The sequence below is a fragment of the Aptenodytes patagonicus genome, chromosome 10, assembly GCF_965638725.1.
Source record: "Aptenodytes patagonicus chromosome 10, bAptPat1.pri.cur, whole genome shotgun sequence".
Classification (NCBI taxonomy): domain Eukaryota; kingdom Metazoa; phylum Chordata; class Aves; order Sphenisciformes; family Spheniscidae; genus Aptenodytes; species Aptenodytes patagonicus.
The window spans coordinates 10,543,281-10,560,219 of NC_134958.1; the positions used below are offsets into that span (position 1 = coordinate 10,543,281).

The 16,939-nt window shown below is 41.3% G+C and overlaps 1 long non-coding RNA gene across 2 annotated transcripts in view; it reads right to left on the bottom strand.

Moving 5' to 3' along the window:
• LOC143164917 (uncharacterized) overlaps positions 1 to 14,592 on the bottom strand; it is a 96,201-nt gene extending 81,609 nt beyond the window's left edge. For both annotated transcript variants that reach the window (XR_012996165.1, XR_012996166.1), the window contains exons 1-2: positions 14,498 to 14,592; positions 11,930 to 12,097 (exon numbers count right to left, since the gene is read on the bottom strand). This is a non-coding gene — a long non-coding RNA (uncharacterized LOC143164917). The remainder of the gene's footprint in view (positions 1 to 11,929; positions 12,098 to 14,497) is intronic.
• Positions 14,593 to 16,939: the final 2,347 nt, after the last annotated feature.

Here is a 16,939-nt window from a genome sequence, read left to right on the forward strand (position 1 = left end):
CTCTACAGCAGGGAAGAGCAGGGACAAAATCTGTGCAGTGTAGAGGAGTTGCCTTAGACTCAAAGCAGTGCAATTTAGGTGAGAATTTGGTCCCGCCAAGGATCGCACAGTTTCATGGGAGTTTAAGGATGCAGGACAAAGGGATTGAATGTCAAACCATATTTTGCAGTTGACTAAATTCTGTCATAGTAACAAAACAGTGACAAGACCTGTAGCATGAAGGAACTGGAGTTTTAATCTGAGATCCCTGAATTACCTTTTATTTGCCATGAGCCAGGAGCATGCATGGAGGGGCTTTGCCTACACAGACAACTCAAGCCACATGTTAGACACTGTATCACAGCTTGCATCACTGATAAAAATGCCCCGCTCCTTGAAAATCTGAGTTGAAGAGCTGAAGATCTGTTCCTCTTGGAATGAGATTCCTGATGTTATAGAGATGTAATAAGGAGCCAGGACTTGAGGCCTGGTCAACAACATCTGCAACTCTGCAGGACGACTGAAGTCAGTTCTGGAACACAAGCTACAGGAGGAGGAAATAAATCCCCACTTCACTGCAATCTCATCCTCTCTTAACCTGCAGTTTTCCAGAGCTCCTCTAGTCTCTAAAACTTCTATCTTCAAGGCACTTGCAACTTTTTCTTAGTAACCAGCTATTTAAATCTGATCTCAACAGTACGAGGGACAGCTTTGAAAAAAATCAGTGCTTTTTCGAAGGAGGAAAGCTTCACAGTCGAGTGCTGCCACTGGGCCAGACAAGCACTGCAAAGCTGTGATTAAAATGTAGAAGTGTGCAGCAAAACACGATTCCAACCGAAATGCAAGGAACCAGCATGTTTTGGATGGAATCACACACAGTTAAAAGCACTAAGGCATAAACAGGTGCAGTAAGCAGTGTCAGGAGAAAGGGGGGGGGGGGGGGGATGTAATTAGCATCAGGCTTAAGATTTGAATACCACATCAGGGAATGCAATATAAAAATAATCTTACCCACACACAAAAAAAAAAGAATGGTAGGAAAAGCTGCACATTATAGGAAATTAGTTGTGTGAAATGTGTAGAAAAGCTGACAGAGTCATATAGCTATAGACACTAATTTCCTGTTCCACCGTGGAGACAGCCCTGATCAGCTGGACTTAATATAGCCTTCTCCATGGCAGCTGGGTCAAATAGTGGCCTAAGCACTAGAAAATTGCCTGCCATGTGGATGAGTTTAGTGCACAATAAGCTGTGTGGTAAATAAACACGTTTAGCATGCTCAAAAATAGATAGCACACTCAAGAGTTTTATGACACATCCAGATAGACGCAGCCAGAGAGTTGCTGCAAATTGGCTGATTCAGGATAACTCATTCATGTGACCCAGTTTTAGGGGCCCACAAGCAATTTTCTGCATGACACCAAAATGTTCTAACAAGAGCCACACGTGTGAGGAACAAAATACTGTCACTTCCTCGTAACTCCAGGTACATGTGGCAATCCTAATGGCAATGTTTTCAAAAAAGAAACACCAATTTAGAAGGCATCACTACAAACTCTCCCTGGCTGATAATGCCCCCAAGCCATGCCACAGTTTCCAGCAGCTTTTAAAAGCTGCTACTTCTTTCTGGGTCTCACTCATGTACAATATGGTGCTGATTCTCCAACCCATTTTCTGTTAGCAACTATATCCGCCAACTTACACAATCGCCCATGTGTTTTTTCAGTGGCACTAATGAGTACCCGGGTGGATTAGGGACTGGACTGCCCACTCATCTCTTACAAATTACCACAGATTTAAAGAAGAAAAACTATTAAGGAATCTATAAGGACTCAAGCCTGGGTTTTATAGCCACCCTTGCCCCAGCTGAGTCAACAAGAAAGCACTCTACCTGACTAATTGGGAGTCACACTGCCTTCTGACATCCGTGCCTTCAGCTCTTATTCCGAGCTACTCAGAGGAGACTTGGGAATGTTTTAAATTATTGATGAAAATAGGAAACCTATCTCTGAAATGCCTTTGGCAAACTCTTAATATTCTGGGATTTGGCATCGCAAAAGACAATGCCTCTGTCTCACTCATGCTGTTGATGTCTCTCACCCATTTACTCGCACTATAAAATTACAGTTTCTGATTAAGTCCATACAGTATGGAGAGGCAAATGGAAAGTGCATTGTTTATAGCTCTGAAAGCTTCTAGGTAATCCATCTTTGGCGCCAGAGTCTGCAAACCCCTCCATTTGCAGAATTTTCATTGATGACAGGAGTCCTCAGAGAAGCCGACCCAAAGCAGTCAGTTGTCATAAACATATTGGATAATTATCTTAATTATTTATAATAGCACCAATAAGCAAGCCAGCACTGAACACACGGGTCCTGCCCTGGACAGCTCACATTTTAATCAGACGTGAACACAGTGTGCAAGATGCAAAGCAGGGATGACATACAGGCTGCCAGGTGAGTCTATTAATATTTTAGAAAAGGGTTCATCAGTAAGGAGTATTAGTGTTTTCAGACCCTTTGATAGGAGAGTGTTAAACCTGACCAAGCATCACATGGCAGAGATATTTTTTTCCCCCCACATATTTAAAGGCAATATATTCAAACATGACAAAGCCCTACAGAAATCTTCTAATTATTTTCTTTCAGCTCACGTGGTTTCAGATTAACTGCTTTGGCTCAGGCTGTGTCTTCAAAGTTAGCAAAGCTGAGCAAAATCTCTTTCAGTGCCTTGAGAGAGTTTGGGACCAAGTTACCAAATCCAGAAGGGTTAAGAGACTCTGCTCATTTTCAGCTTTGGTGGCTCAGGAGAGCATTCCTCACAAATGACATTGAGGTTGATACATAGGTATTAATTACACCATCCTCTCAGAAAAAGCACCAGCTACACTTGTCATTATCAAAAAGGTAAGAAAGCAGCTTGTAACTACTAATGGATGATGTTTCACCGCCACCTTTGAGGAAGGGAAAAGAAAAAGCCCAAGGGGAGAGCAAGAACCTGTCTGCAGTCAGATGGCGACTTGCAGGTATGCCAGGAATGGGACCAACCTCTCCTGAGTCCCAGACCTGTGCCCCTGTTGCCAGACACTGGTTTGCCATTCAATCAAGTTTCTTCAGGTATCACATGTAAACATAGTCTCCCAAAATCTGCCTAAAGATGTAGTCGGCAATGTATGTATATGTACACGCATACATATATATATATATATTAAACACACACAGTCTGGCCTTTCTTCATAAAAAACAGTTCTACCTGGATAAGGGCACCTGACCATATTGAGAGCAATGACAGAGGTTGAATTTGTCTTTAGCCTATGGATTTTGCAAGTGCTGACTGCCAAAATGTGTTTTTTCAGCTGGTTGTTGTACCGGTCATTCGTTAATCAACCGTCTTTTATTATCCATTAATGTACATTAAGCTAAAAAAATGGATTTGGAGCAGGGATCCCATTCTTCTTGTCTTATCTAATTTTCTGTTCTCAGAGGAAGTTTATATTTTTCCGTTTGAAAGGGATAGAATTACTGCAAAAGGGTCTGTCTGCACTGACAGATCTAGCTTTCTTTTCCTCCTCAACAGCTGGGTTATTATTAGAACTGGCAGAATAATTCATAATGAATAATTTGACACTTCTTTTTCCATACATATATCACAAGTTGCCCACATTTATTTGTTACTCCAAATTATTAACCGCAGACTTTCTGCCAATAACTCCCAAAGGGGTATTACTGATACAATATATTCCTTGTCCCCCCCATCAGGAAATCCTTTCATTAAAGTCAGAGTGGGAAGCATTAATTACCCCTTATTTAAAGGTAATAACTCATCATCTGTAATCATTCCTCAGAGATAGATGCTAGTGTGATGACCCAGACTACTGCAGAGTTTGAATTTAGCACTGGATGCAGATGAAAATTCACTGAGAACACAAGGAAGAGCAGTTCCAGCTTTCTGGGTCACATCCTTGCAGAAAGAAATTTCCGTTGGATTATGGGCTTTTCAAGACTGCTTGTGTCCATAAGAGATCAATTCTGTCTTGTCTAAAAGACTCAGGATCCATCGGAGTCTTTAAGCCACTGAGTGTGATCATTGCACTGTGTAGGCTCTATTTTGAAAGGTACTGGGACTTAAGCAGTGAATAAACCTCACTTTGGTGCCCAGAACAAGGGTGAGTATGGTCCTTTGCTAGTACGTTATGTACATTCCCTTTTGTGGCCAGTTAGTTTTAATTTGTAACAGTATGAGTCCAATATAGCTCCAGGGACACATTTCTGCTAAGCCTCTAGGTAAATCAGTACACAACTAGAGAAAAAGACAGCCCATGGACACACCCATTGAGCCTCCAACCTTGTGTCTCCTCAGCAGAAGGACAAACATTTCTCATTTCTTTAAAGGACAGACCTCACTCCAACACCATGTTGGTGTTGCATAGGAAAAAGAACCAGCCAAGACAATCTCTACCTAGAGCAGGTACATTGCCCTTGGCAGCTTAGGACAGCCTCAGGTACCTCCTGGCATTAATATACGTTGAAACCACTCACAAAATAACCCAGTAGGCTTGTAAACCAAAGACAAATACCAGCAAATGTAAAGGAACTGCTGGATGTGAAGCCAAGTCAGCCTATAGCATATGGGTACAAATACAATAACCAAAGACCCAGTCTAGAGACCCGGAAACTACAAGAGCTCACATAATCCACTAAGATTTGCCTGGCCCTGACTACATGAAGGCTTTTAGTTATTTCAAGTTCAACAGGTGAGTTTAAACAACCTGCTTAACATAAAACATAAGGCTAAAATCCAGAAGTAAGCTAAACATACTGGCATTCTGTCACCTTATGCTGAATAATTCGTACATAAAGTACCGCAGAAAAGAAACATATGGTTTTGGTCCACGGTGACTTTTTAAGCAGTACATTTAAAAACCAAACTCAAATGTATATGTCCAGCAAAAACCTTCTTGTGCAGAGTGAAGAGAGATCATTACCACTGCAGCCTACCTCTATCTTCACCATTTTCCATGGTGATTTAAATTTTCTTATTTGAATTTGCCCTGAAACAAAACAGGAATGCTTACAAAATCTCATCTAAAAGATTTAGGGTGCTATCCCTGTTCCAGCACAACCAGGCTTACCTCATTTTGACACACTAATGGCAGGTGCAAATTTGGTGTATTAGCAGATACAAACTCTCAGGACAAAGGCCTCCCTTCCAAAAGCGAGCACCAGTTGAGGTCCAAACTGTCTACAGAGGAGTTGTCGTACTACAGTCAACAGAGCATCAATTCTCTCCTTGGTTGTTCTGAATACGGTCTCCTACTGAGCACCATATGCATGTCTGATAGCTGCCATTAAAAATCATCATTGCACACACCAGTCCCTCAAATACAGTCAGTGGAAAATAAACTCAGAATCCCAGCATGGTAAGTGCTGGCAACTGAAGACTTTTAGTACTATACTCAGCCAAAGTACACAGCTACTTTACTCTTGGCTAATGCTGCATCCTTTCTGAGACACCTAAACCTATGTGCAAAGTGACAGCATTGCTGCAGTTACATCTTTAATCACAGCAGTGGTTAAAAGCCAAAAGTAAGCTAAACATATTGGCATTCTGGCACCTTATGCTGAATAATTCGTACATAAAGTGCTGCAGAAAAGAAACATATGTTCTTGGTCCATAGTGTTTTTACTGTAAAATATTTAAGAATTAGCCTTGGATGTATACATTCAATAGCAGCCCACCAGTGTGGTGTAAGAAGCTCTATCTGTACGTGCATATACTTATTCACTGTACTGATACGGCATGTATGTATTTATAGCAAAGATTCAAATCCATATAGCAAACTGTTCAGGTTATTCAAGCATTTTGAACACTTCTTTACAGTGGATGTAGATGGTAACCCACACTTTCTTATGAGCACTACATGAAGCAACATGCAAAGCTGCTGTTCCTCTGCAAACAGAGCAACAGGGATGTCAAAATTTACAGCCCCTTTATAGCTTCCAATCTAACTTGCATTGCTTCACGTTTACATATAAGGCCTTGAATCCTGTCTCATCACATCACTGAGATCAGAATCAGGTCCAGCATATCTGGAAACACACCCAGCCACATGCACACACAGAAGAAACCTTTTGGCATATCTATGAAGAATAGGCCTTCCAAAAAAACATCCAGTATACAGATGAGCCCTCAAATTAGTAGAGAAAGCATCACGACTTCAGCAGTGGTGGCTGATGAAGAGACACACACATATACACCTCTGCCACCAATCGTGCTGCTAGGGCATTCATCAAATTAAGTACCAAGAGGAACAACACCTCTGATATCTCTTCATTTGGGGCTCCAGTAAATGAGGCACTAGATTAGGCCTGACAGAGGCCTAATGCAGCTTGAGCTTTTCCTGGTGTAATTAATTGGAACTTCGCCAACTTGACAAATTGGAATGATGAATCTATCTTGTATGAATAGAAAAAAAAATGCATAATCAGTCAAAGATTTAGTTAAGACAGCTTCCCTCTGACTCCCTGCCATAGCTAAATCCATTAAGGCGAGGAAACATCACTTTAAGAGAAGGCACTGCTCTCCGTATGTTCAATTTATAACTTTTTGTTCTTGAATTTAATGGAGCAGTCAACCTGGACAGATTTGACTTTGGAGGGGCAAGGAAGGGGGAGGTGGGAAAGGTTGTTTTATTTTTAGCATTCTAATCTTCCCTGCACCTGGGTAGTCTGGGAAAGAAAATAGTCACTTTGGTTTGAATGTGCATTCCTGGGTTTGGATTTTAAATCTTTGGGGTTGCATGAGGGAATCTAGTAAGAGTGCCCCACATACTTTGCCACTGAGATGATTCTGTGATAAAACTCGCTTGTCAAGTTTTTCCCCTACTAAATTGTTTAATTGCTGGTAACATTTAGGCTTTAGAGGATGTGATAGATTGACTGCTCTGCCAGCACTGCTTTTTCCTCTCTAATTACCACCTAGTTGTAAAGGTCCTTTCCTGACACATTTAATGGAGAAGCAGAGGGAAAACAGGTTTGCTTACTTTTAAAATATATTTTTATCATTTGGCAGTTTTTTTCCATATATTTAATTTAAACCATGTGCTTCCTCCCTCCCTCCATCTCACTTGTTCAGCCATAAGACCCGAATTTCGAAGAATCAATTAAGCAGCTAATATCCCCATTTGTGCTGAATGTTTAGAGAAACTTTACATTTCCTCTTCAAGGACGTGGGTTGCAACATAAGTTACTTACACGCTACGGAAGAAATACTTATTGGTTAAGTGAGAGTTGACAATGATGGCTTTCGTTTCAAACAACCCAGAATCCCTCCTCGGCTCGCACATGTGAAAGTGCCAGGCAAATGTTTGGCTGACATAATGCAAATGACTGGCCATAGATTTATTTGACAAACAGTTGAGCAGACAGCCCTGTATTGCACTCACTTGTACCCCACACAACCCCACTGGAGCCAGGAGGATTTTGCTGGCAGAAACAAGAGCAGAATTAAACCCAAACACTGTGGTTCATGCACGGAGCCATTCACTTTTGGCCACTGGCCAACCTGACAGCCACATTTAAATAAACCACCTGCTGAGTAGGGAGTTTAAAGAGCTAAGTGCTCGGGAAAGCTTTAACCGAAAAGTATGTTGAACTTACGCAATAAGGCGTGAACTGAAAGGATTTCAGTGACAGGGAATACTAGAGGTCATATTATGGTCCTGTCCTCTTGTTCTAGGGCAAATACAGAATAGTTTTTGGGATCCTTCCTGTCCTTGCCTATGCTACCTAAAATATATCAGACAGCAGCTCTGTCCAGAGAACACCACTACATATGTGTCCCAAGAAGTGAACTATACACAGCGGACACTGAAACTGAAATTTCTTTTCATTATCTCTAATAATGCTATAGAACAGGAATGCTTATGCAAAACATGTTATTTCCCTCTATTTAGATATTGTTGTGATTTTATTATTCAGAAGAACTGGATTAGCTGTGTCAGAGGCAGAAGTCCTTTCCCAGAAAAGCCATGAGATCCCTCTCTTCCCATGCACTACCTTACCACTAGGCCTTGTCTAAGTCACCTCACGATCCCCTTCGATTTGCTTCTCACCCTCCTTGCCAATTTTAACAAAGATGTCTTTAAGCACCTAGATGCTGAAACAGGACCATACTCTTTCTGCTGCTGCTGATGTGTGAAAAAATAACAACTTCCTGCTATTACCAATCCAGTGACAAAAATCTCCCCAAAGAGAGAGACCGAACAAAGTGACAGAAAGGCAAGCAATTCTGCTGTTCCAGCCTGTAAAAACAGCAGATTGCAAAAGTGTTATTTGGCTCTTTCTTAGCCCCAAATTGTTCAAATCAAATCTAACCAAGTTATAGCTGCAAAGACCCCTGGGAGAGAGGCTTACTCAGCGTCAGCCAGGGCAGCCCCTCGCGCAGCCAGACTCTTAAACTAGATTGCTTTTCCTTTGAACTTCAGAGGGGTACACCTGATGCATTACATCCACGTAGCTAATTCAAATACATATCCACACTCTTCCCTCTGCACTATTACTGCTTAACTTTTCCCCTTCTCAGTCTTTGTTCAGAAAGCCCTGACATGGCCTTCTACCAGTGGAAACTACCAGTTTATTTTTTATTTCTTTACCCTCAAACTGTCACACGAATGCCTTCTGACTTGGTGGCGACATGGAGGTTGTCAAGTAAAGTTCAGCAGCTGACTCATAGGCTATTACTCACACAACAGCCATTCCACCGTTAACCTCCCCAGCCTGTGTTTAAAACCGAGTATCCCCTTAGCTACACTGCTAAGAAACACTTTAAGAACTTAATTCAAATAAAAAGATGTTCTTTTCTGTGTGGAAAAGCTCCTATTTAGATATAGTACATGACAAGTGAATAATTTTAGCAGCAAAGGACTTGAACCTTTACTCATTACAGTGTAATACGGCACGGCACGGCTTCTAAGCAATGGGCATTTAAGGGTTAATGATTTGCCAATTAAAAAGATGCAGCCAAAAGCTCTAAAAAATATTACAGAAACATACTTGTCACAGAAGGTCCCGCTCTCCAAAGTGGTTCTGCAAGCGTTGTCCAGGAGTGATTTGAACATCAGGTCATTTGTTTCTGATCACATCTCAGATCCTGCCCTGACAGTGGGAACGACGTGCCCAACGCTCACCATATTGTGCTGTTTGCCAGCTGTGATTTGCCCTTTGCTTAACAGGCAGAACAACCGAGATCAGCAGTGGGCTGCTTTACCATAACACAGGCTGTGGTTGTGTTACCTCGCACAGGACCACAGGAGGCTCCGGAGACTATCGAAGTAACCTGTGAGCTATTTCTGCATACACACACACACTCCCGGCACAGCACCTCCCTGCAAATCTGCATGCACACCCAGCATCTGCCTTTGCCCTTAGCTGCTTCTTGATGCAATCAGAGAAATACACTAAAACATACAACCTGCAAAACAGAGGTCCAAGTTTGAAACGTCTCTGTGTCTGGGTGCTTGGCTCCAAAGGCTATGTCAGCCTGACAGAACTGTAGAAATTTCAGTTCAAGTTTTGAGTTCAATTTTTCCTTATCTCAACACTGAATACTCGATCCTTCGTGCACATGCACATACCTGCCCCTTGTACAGAAAGTTTCTTTTTTACTGCAGAGATTTCAATTCAAGCTTTGAGTTCAGTTTTTCTCTATGTCCACATTGAATACCTGATCCCTCGTGTATGTGCACACACCTGCCCCTTGTACAGAAGGTTTCTTGTTTTTTTAACTATCCTTTCTACGCAAAGATGATCAATCGCCTCTGTCTCTTCCTAGTCATGTCCCTATTACAGAAGTTCCTGTTCCAATAAATGATTAGTATGTGCAGAATGCATTAAAATGAATTATAATAGCAATCCGATCCCCAGTGCCTCAGCAGAACCTTTCCATCACAGGTGACAGCTGGTTCCCTTGGGCTTAGCTCTGGAGAGAGAGCGCCAGACCTCAAAACTCAATCCAATAACTTTGTATGAACCTAACCAAGTACACAGAACATGCAGTTCTTCCATTGTCTCCGAACTAGGAAAGATATACCTCAAAGGCTATTCAACAAGCTGGTATACACAACCTCATCTCAAATAAATGTAAATGTATTTTTCCATATATTATGTGATTACAGCCTCTATCTGCCTATGGTGCTATGTTTTATTACAGGCCACCAAAAATAATTAGTTGGTGACCCAGAAAACTGATATATAAAATCCTTTTAATCACCAATATGGCTTTCAATTATATAGTGTAAACTTATTAACCTTTTTACTGCTGAGATTTGATTTATGGAATTCCAGCTGCATTAACATTACAGGAGGAGATAGAAAGTGTCTTGTGTGACACGTTGGGATTAACAACTGATAGCTGGCTTTGCCATCACAGAGTCTCACAGAGCAAAGGCAGCATCCTGCAAGTCCCCAGGGGCTCATTTCTATCAGAGCTGTGTGAAAAGTTTGGTCTGTGGAGTGAGACTGTGTAATTCGTGTCACTTCATATACAAACCAGAACACACAGGCCAGTTATGGCTTTCAGAAGGAGCAGGGGTTGTGTGAGCACTTGCTGCATTAATAAACAATAAGGGCAAAGATAGGGCTGCATTTGTACCTCTCCTTACTCGCATGGTCAGAAATACTTGTATGTTGAATAGAGACACTCTGGGGAAGTCTGCTGCACAGGAATCCTTAACAGCAGCTTTATTCAAACAAAGGTTGAATACGAAGAGAAGGGCTATCTGTGAGGGTGCGTTTGTAGAAAACAGTTTTCAAATATGTTGTTCTTTCATTTTAAATGGACAGGTATTTCCCCTTTTTAGTTGTAGTGGATTTCCCCACCCCACCTCGGAAATAGGAAATATCCCAGAAACTTATAGGTTGGTATAAGAGGGTTTGTTCACTTTTTCCTGGTACAGAAACAGCATTTAATGCTTTGTACAAGGTCTTAGGCATTCCTGGTCATCTTCCCATGGGGCTGTGTTTCTACAGATAATGCAGAGATCAGCAGGAGAGACAAACAGGCCACAGTGAAGCCCTGATAATTAAAAAGCCAAATTACTAGCCTGAATTAGATGATGCATCAAGATCCAATAAAAAATACAGGCATCTAAAAGGTAAATACTACCATACCAGACTTGATTGAATCAGCTAGCGATGGGAAGACCTGTATTTCTAGCCCACACACGTCATTTCATTCAAGCCTCAAGAATATACACAGAAATAATGAATCTTGCCATAACTTCCATTTGCAGTTCCCCTCCTATTTCTTGGTGGCTCATTATTTGTTGTTTAATGACAATAAAATAGAATAGCAATGTTCTGTAAGATCATTTCTGCTGTGAACACCTAATTACCTCTTTTACAGTCTCAGGAGGACTAAAATAATTAATAGATTTGGGTCAAATTTTGAAAATAAATACCAGTTTTCAATTTTCAAATCTTATGCTTTTTCAAGCTTAAAAACCATTTTACAGTTAACCTATTTTTCAGGAATTTTTAATGCATAAGCATCCCCAAATGACACAAAATAGCAAGATGAAATAACCAACATTCCCCACAAACTGAACCAAACCCTCATCATTCACTTAGGTTTTTGTTCTTCAAACCTGAAAAGCTTTGAAAGCTGCAGTGAAGAGAGGCTATATGGGTAGGTGCTTTGATAACCTGTGCAAAAGCCATCGTCTTTATAGAAGGGAAATGCCAACATTTGCCATCATCTTTCTCAGGATTAAATGTTACTGAATGAGACACAGTTTCCCACACAGGCACTGCCTTGCCTGCAAAACGGGGAGCCTAGTTCCCTTTGGGCAGTCCTCAGGTTGCTGTTTCTTTTGCAGATATAGATTTGTAATGGTTCACTGCAACCCACACACTGGGCAAAGACCCTCAAATCCTGACTGCCCGAGTCATACCTGGACATCCAGCAGATTTATCCCAAGGCCAGCTTTGACATCTCCTTCTCCACGAGTTGAGATTTCTAGGGCAGCACAACAGCAGGCGTTATTGCCATCCAACTCATTCCAGCTCCTCCGAGTGCTAATAAGGCCCATCACGGAGATAGCAAGATTTTAAAGCATATTCTGTGAAACAAGGAGAATAAAAATCAATGGCACTACATAATCCAGTCAGTGCCTTTCTTTGCTCACAAATCTTCATTTCTTCAGCTGGGAAAATTATGAACTGTCTAGAAATAATACAGTAAAGGCGGTCAATGACAATTATAATGTAAAGACTAATAGAGATGGTGGTATGAATCTGGTATATTCTGTTCTGCTGAAGCCCATTTATAATTTTTAATAAAAACAGTAACGTTTTACGATAAGTGGACATCATTTAATGCTTAATTACTATGAAATTCCTTTGGAAGTATATGTTAAACGCAGCAGCTCTGTATTTATAACAGGAGGGTTCCTTGAGATTGATGTTATCGCAGTGAATACTAGGGGAATGTCAAATCCAACACCAGTGCATTCAATATTCTTACCCTCTGGGTCAGGTATCCTTCCCTCCCTCACCCTGACATTTGAGATGAGTCCTTATCTATGTGGAGAGGAGCCACATGAATTATATACATGCTGCATTTTTTTAAAAAGGAATTTGCAACACAGGCTAGCAAGGCCTTTAGCAATGATTAACTGAGACATTTTTGAATAACAATACAAAAAGGTACAGCTCCTAAACAGGCAGTTTTCTCTTGAAGGCCAAGAGGTTTCTAAACCCCTGCATTTGTAAAACAAGCATTAGTTCAGATGAAGCACAAAACCTTTACAGCAAAACTAACTTCAACTTACTGAAGATTTCTCTTAGCAAGAAAAATACCATAAGCCTTTGTCCTCTACTTGCAGAAGCTCTTATGCTGTAACATCCTTAGCCCTACCTTACCATCAGACTTCACCAAGTAGATAGGAGTCCTCAAACTTGCTCAGCACAGGCGGGATTAGTTACCCTGGAAAGCAAGGAAGGATCTCCCTGATCCCCTACAGCTGCCTGCATCTATGCTTTCAGCCACAGATGTTAGTGCCGTGACTCACCACCACTCTTTCCTGGCAGGTTGTGGGAGAACATGTTTATTCCAGAGATATTTGTGAGGGAAAGCAAGGGGATGTGGTCAGTGAAGCAGCAAATTGAACCCTAGCAGGGTATGGCTGGACCTTGCTGAAGAAGCCTTAAACCAGAGGCTCCCACATTTTGTTTAGCTACAACATCTATTAGCAGCAGAGGCAACAAAAATGGCTGAACTTGGTTTGGGAAATGCAGTTTGGGAAGCTAAATCTGAGGCCATCCTTTCTCCCTGGATATATCTGCAGCCAGGGCTCTTATCTGAATGCAATCCCTAACGTGACTTTGTACACAAAATCTATCGCCTGAGGGTGGTAGTTAACTGGCTTCTGTGGGGTGAGGGTGCTGCCATTTGGGGTGCTGCCCTGATTGCTTTGCAGTGAAGAATAACAAGATTAGACAAGGTTTGAAAGATGGCAGGTACCAGACACAGGTCACTGGAGTCTTCAGTCTGCAACACTGCTAGGATCCAAAGACAAATTTAAAGGAGTACATCTTTTCCTAGACAATAAATACTACCGATAGCTACTTAGCAGCTTAGGAAAAAGAAACACCAAATGGAGGAAGGGGGGCATCCTAAGTGCTCCGCTAGAACTAACATCATTCCATGTAATCTTAAATCATATTTTGCATCTTCTGCTGGAACACTATTTATCCCAGACCTCCGGGCAGCTTAGACACCTGGCATAATAGCCCATTAATTACTTCAGCATGGGAAATAAATTTTAATATCTTTCTCTTTGATGCTCATTACTAAACACTTCACGCATTCCCAAATACACATCAGTGGTTCATTCTTCTTCCTTTTAGATAGAACAGGCTTTATTTTACAGTTTGACTTTAATCAACACCTCCCTCAACTCTGAGTGGCATGCAATAATGTTTATACCTTCATCCAGGGTTACCAGTTCATTTAGGAACTCAGGACAAGGTATTTCTATTTTGCTGCACTTGTGTTCTCATCCTGTTACAGGTGATTACAACATCAAGTTTTGTCCAGTGTTTCAGTATCTGAAGATGAAAGGTGGTATGAGGTATAATGGTAGCAGGTCAGCACTTTCAATAAGAATCCATCTGTAAACAAGTCCCTTAAAATATTGCAGCGGTGTGAAAGGAAGCTGCATCCTAATTGGGTAGAGTGAAAAGCCATAGGACTTATAAATATAATGTGTAGGTGATCTGTCTTGCCAAAAAAGAGGAGGTTCGTTATATGAAGGACACGTTATCCTTTTCTCTTCCTATGATTCAGCATGGTAAGTAGTCATTCCTAATTGGCTTACAGCTTAGTGTGAAATATTAGGATGCCACACAATGTGATGACACAGCTGGATTCCTAAGGGAAGCCAAAGAGTGATCTGAGAACAGAAGAGGGACAAGAGCAGATGTGGGTCTGAAAAAAAAAAAAAATAGTTGTAACTTACAGAGTAGCATGTCATTCTTTATCCTCCTCCTCCTGTGTACAGCATGCTGTGTACAGCACACCACTCTCCTGGTAGAGAGGCAAGAGACCTGTCATTTCAGAGTTCCTAAATAAAACATGGGGGAAAAAAAATGTGATTGCTGGGAGTATTGAAACAGGAAGAGGCAAGCCGGCTGAATAAATCTGGGCAATAGCTGCCTCATCATGAAAAATACACTGCACAAATTTCACCTCTCTTTGTGCATTGAATAATGATTTCCTCAAATTTATTCTCGACTGGAAAGTATTTGCCAAATTACCTAGTCAAACAATTTGTGGGTCACTCACAGAAGTTCGGCATTCGGGAGACAAGCCATTTGAGTGGGCACCCAGGTCGTATGCTGGGAGCTTGTTTCTGGTCCTGGCCTTGATTCAGGAGGGTAATTAAACAGCTGCCCACCTGAAGTCAATAGGGCTATTCACATGCACTTAAGTGCTGCTGACGCCAGGCTGAGGGGAATAGACTTCTCAGGGGGAGATTTCTGCTGCAAATACTAGCGCTAATTCAAAATTCACTTTCTACAAAGTCCTTCTCCTGCAGTCAGCTGAAATTAGCTATATCCACTGCTGTGCTTGCCAGGAAACTTGATAGAATATTGCCCAAAGTGAACATAAAGGAGAAATAAACACAGCAGAAATTAATAACAGGACTTCAGACCAGTAGGTTGCAGAAGATGTGTTATAAATTTCATCCAGCTGTAATACAAATTCTGCCAAATGATTGGGAACATCTCCCTTTTTATATCACTGTTTCACTACATATTAATAGCAACCAGTTACTGATGCGGTACTAAATATTAATGATATGGTCATAAACCTGAATCAGTGCTTAACTTGGCAGAACAACGTAGGGCAACTTTTCAATCACATGTGAACAAAACCAGTTTTCAGAAACCATTTTGCTACTGCGAGACCATGTGAGCAGAAGTAATTGCATGGCTATTTTAGGCACAAATATTGTTAGTCTTCCTTGGAAATCAACAGCCCTGTTGAGGTGTACAGTATGGGTGCGCAGATATTTATGCAAGGCTGAGAGAATCTCAAACCAGGCAGAAACAAAGTTCATGCAATTAATTAGTAAGATTTCATCTGTGATTTCATCTGCAGCTGGTATGGCTGACTTCTATATGTACATTAGAGACAATAGCCCCAAGCCCCTGGGGACTGATTGTTTCAGCAGGATTTAGCTCTTTGTTCTGGACTGAGCTGGAATATGCTCACCAAGTAAAGCAAGATATCCAAAGCAAAACCCAGAGCTTTTGCACCTGCCTGATATAAGAGCAGGTGAATTTATCAACTCTGCATTGTATCACCTGTGACCACAACAGAAATTTAGGGATGTTAAAAGGATTTAAAAGTCAGAGACTTCTCTTGCACCTTTTATGTTTTCCAGTCTGCTACCGAAGCCACCCTACTCAGGACAACCAGGGGCACCTGCTAGCTAAACAAGGCAGCCTTTGGGATGCCTGATTGGATCTGTAGAAGAGAAGCATGTCTTGAAGTCTCCTTGCTTCTCACTTTAGCTATGCTCCAGCAGAATTGGGCTAGTCCATTTTATTATTCATATTTGTCCCTTTCTATGAAGATGGGGCCATATATCTAAGCTCCTTTCAAACACCTTTAATTGAAGGTACAAATTAAGGCAAGTAAGGACAGACACAGAAGGATTCTGTGTACTCTGCACAATTCCCAACAGCTGCTAGCACCCCAGGAAGAGCTGGAATACTAAAAGAATATTTTATTTCTACATTTCCACAAGACACAGCTAATGGCTCACGCTCACGGCTAGCATGACTCTCCCCCCACTCCCCATCAGGATCCAAAAGAGGAAACTCATATACAGCCGACATTTTATGTAGGTATATCATACTAAACCAAGGTCTTTGCTTTAAAGGTCTTTCACTCCTTCTTCTCTGAGTCATCGGTGCACAAATAAGCTGACTTTGGTCATGACTAACGGAATTTTCAGTTTAGAAGTGCAGAGAATGGCGTGAAAATTAACTATGACACAAAAAAGAAGGGTCCTTTTCTTCTGGTTTTCTATTGCAGTCACATAAATGAAGACCCAAGATGCCACTGAGATATCACTTAACATTGTTAGCACCTGCGAGGCAGCTCCGATTACTGTGACAATGTCTTTATTATTTGCTGACCAGAGTTGCTGCAGCCATTTACATCAATGATAATCCTTCTTCATTATATCTGCGATCAGATGCCATAGAGGTGTGACTGACAATCATCCCTTTCAAAGTGATCATAGGGTTTCCATTGCTCTCACACCCATTGGCTCCTTGTTTATTAATGACACAGTGGAAATTTTAGCGTTGCTTCTGCTCAGGTAGGAGATAGCCAACATTTACTTGATTGACACCTGTCATTAGGAAAGTTTCTCCTACAACTCAAG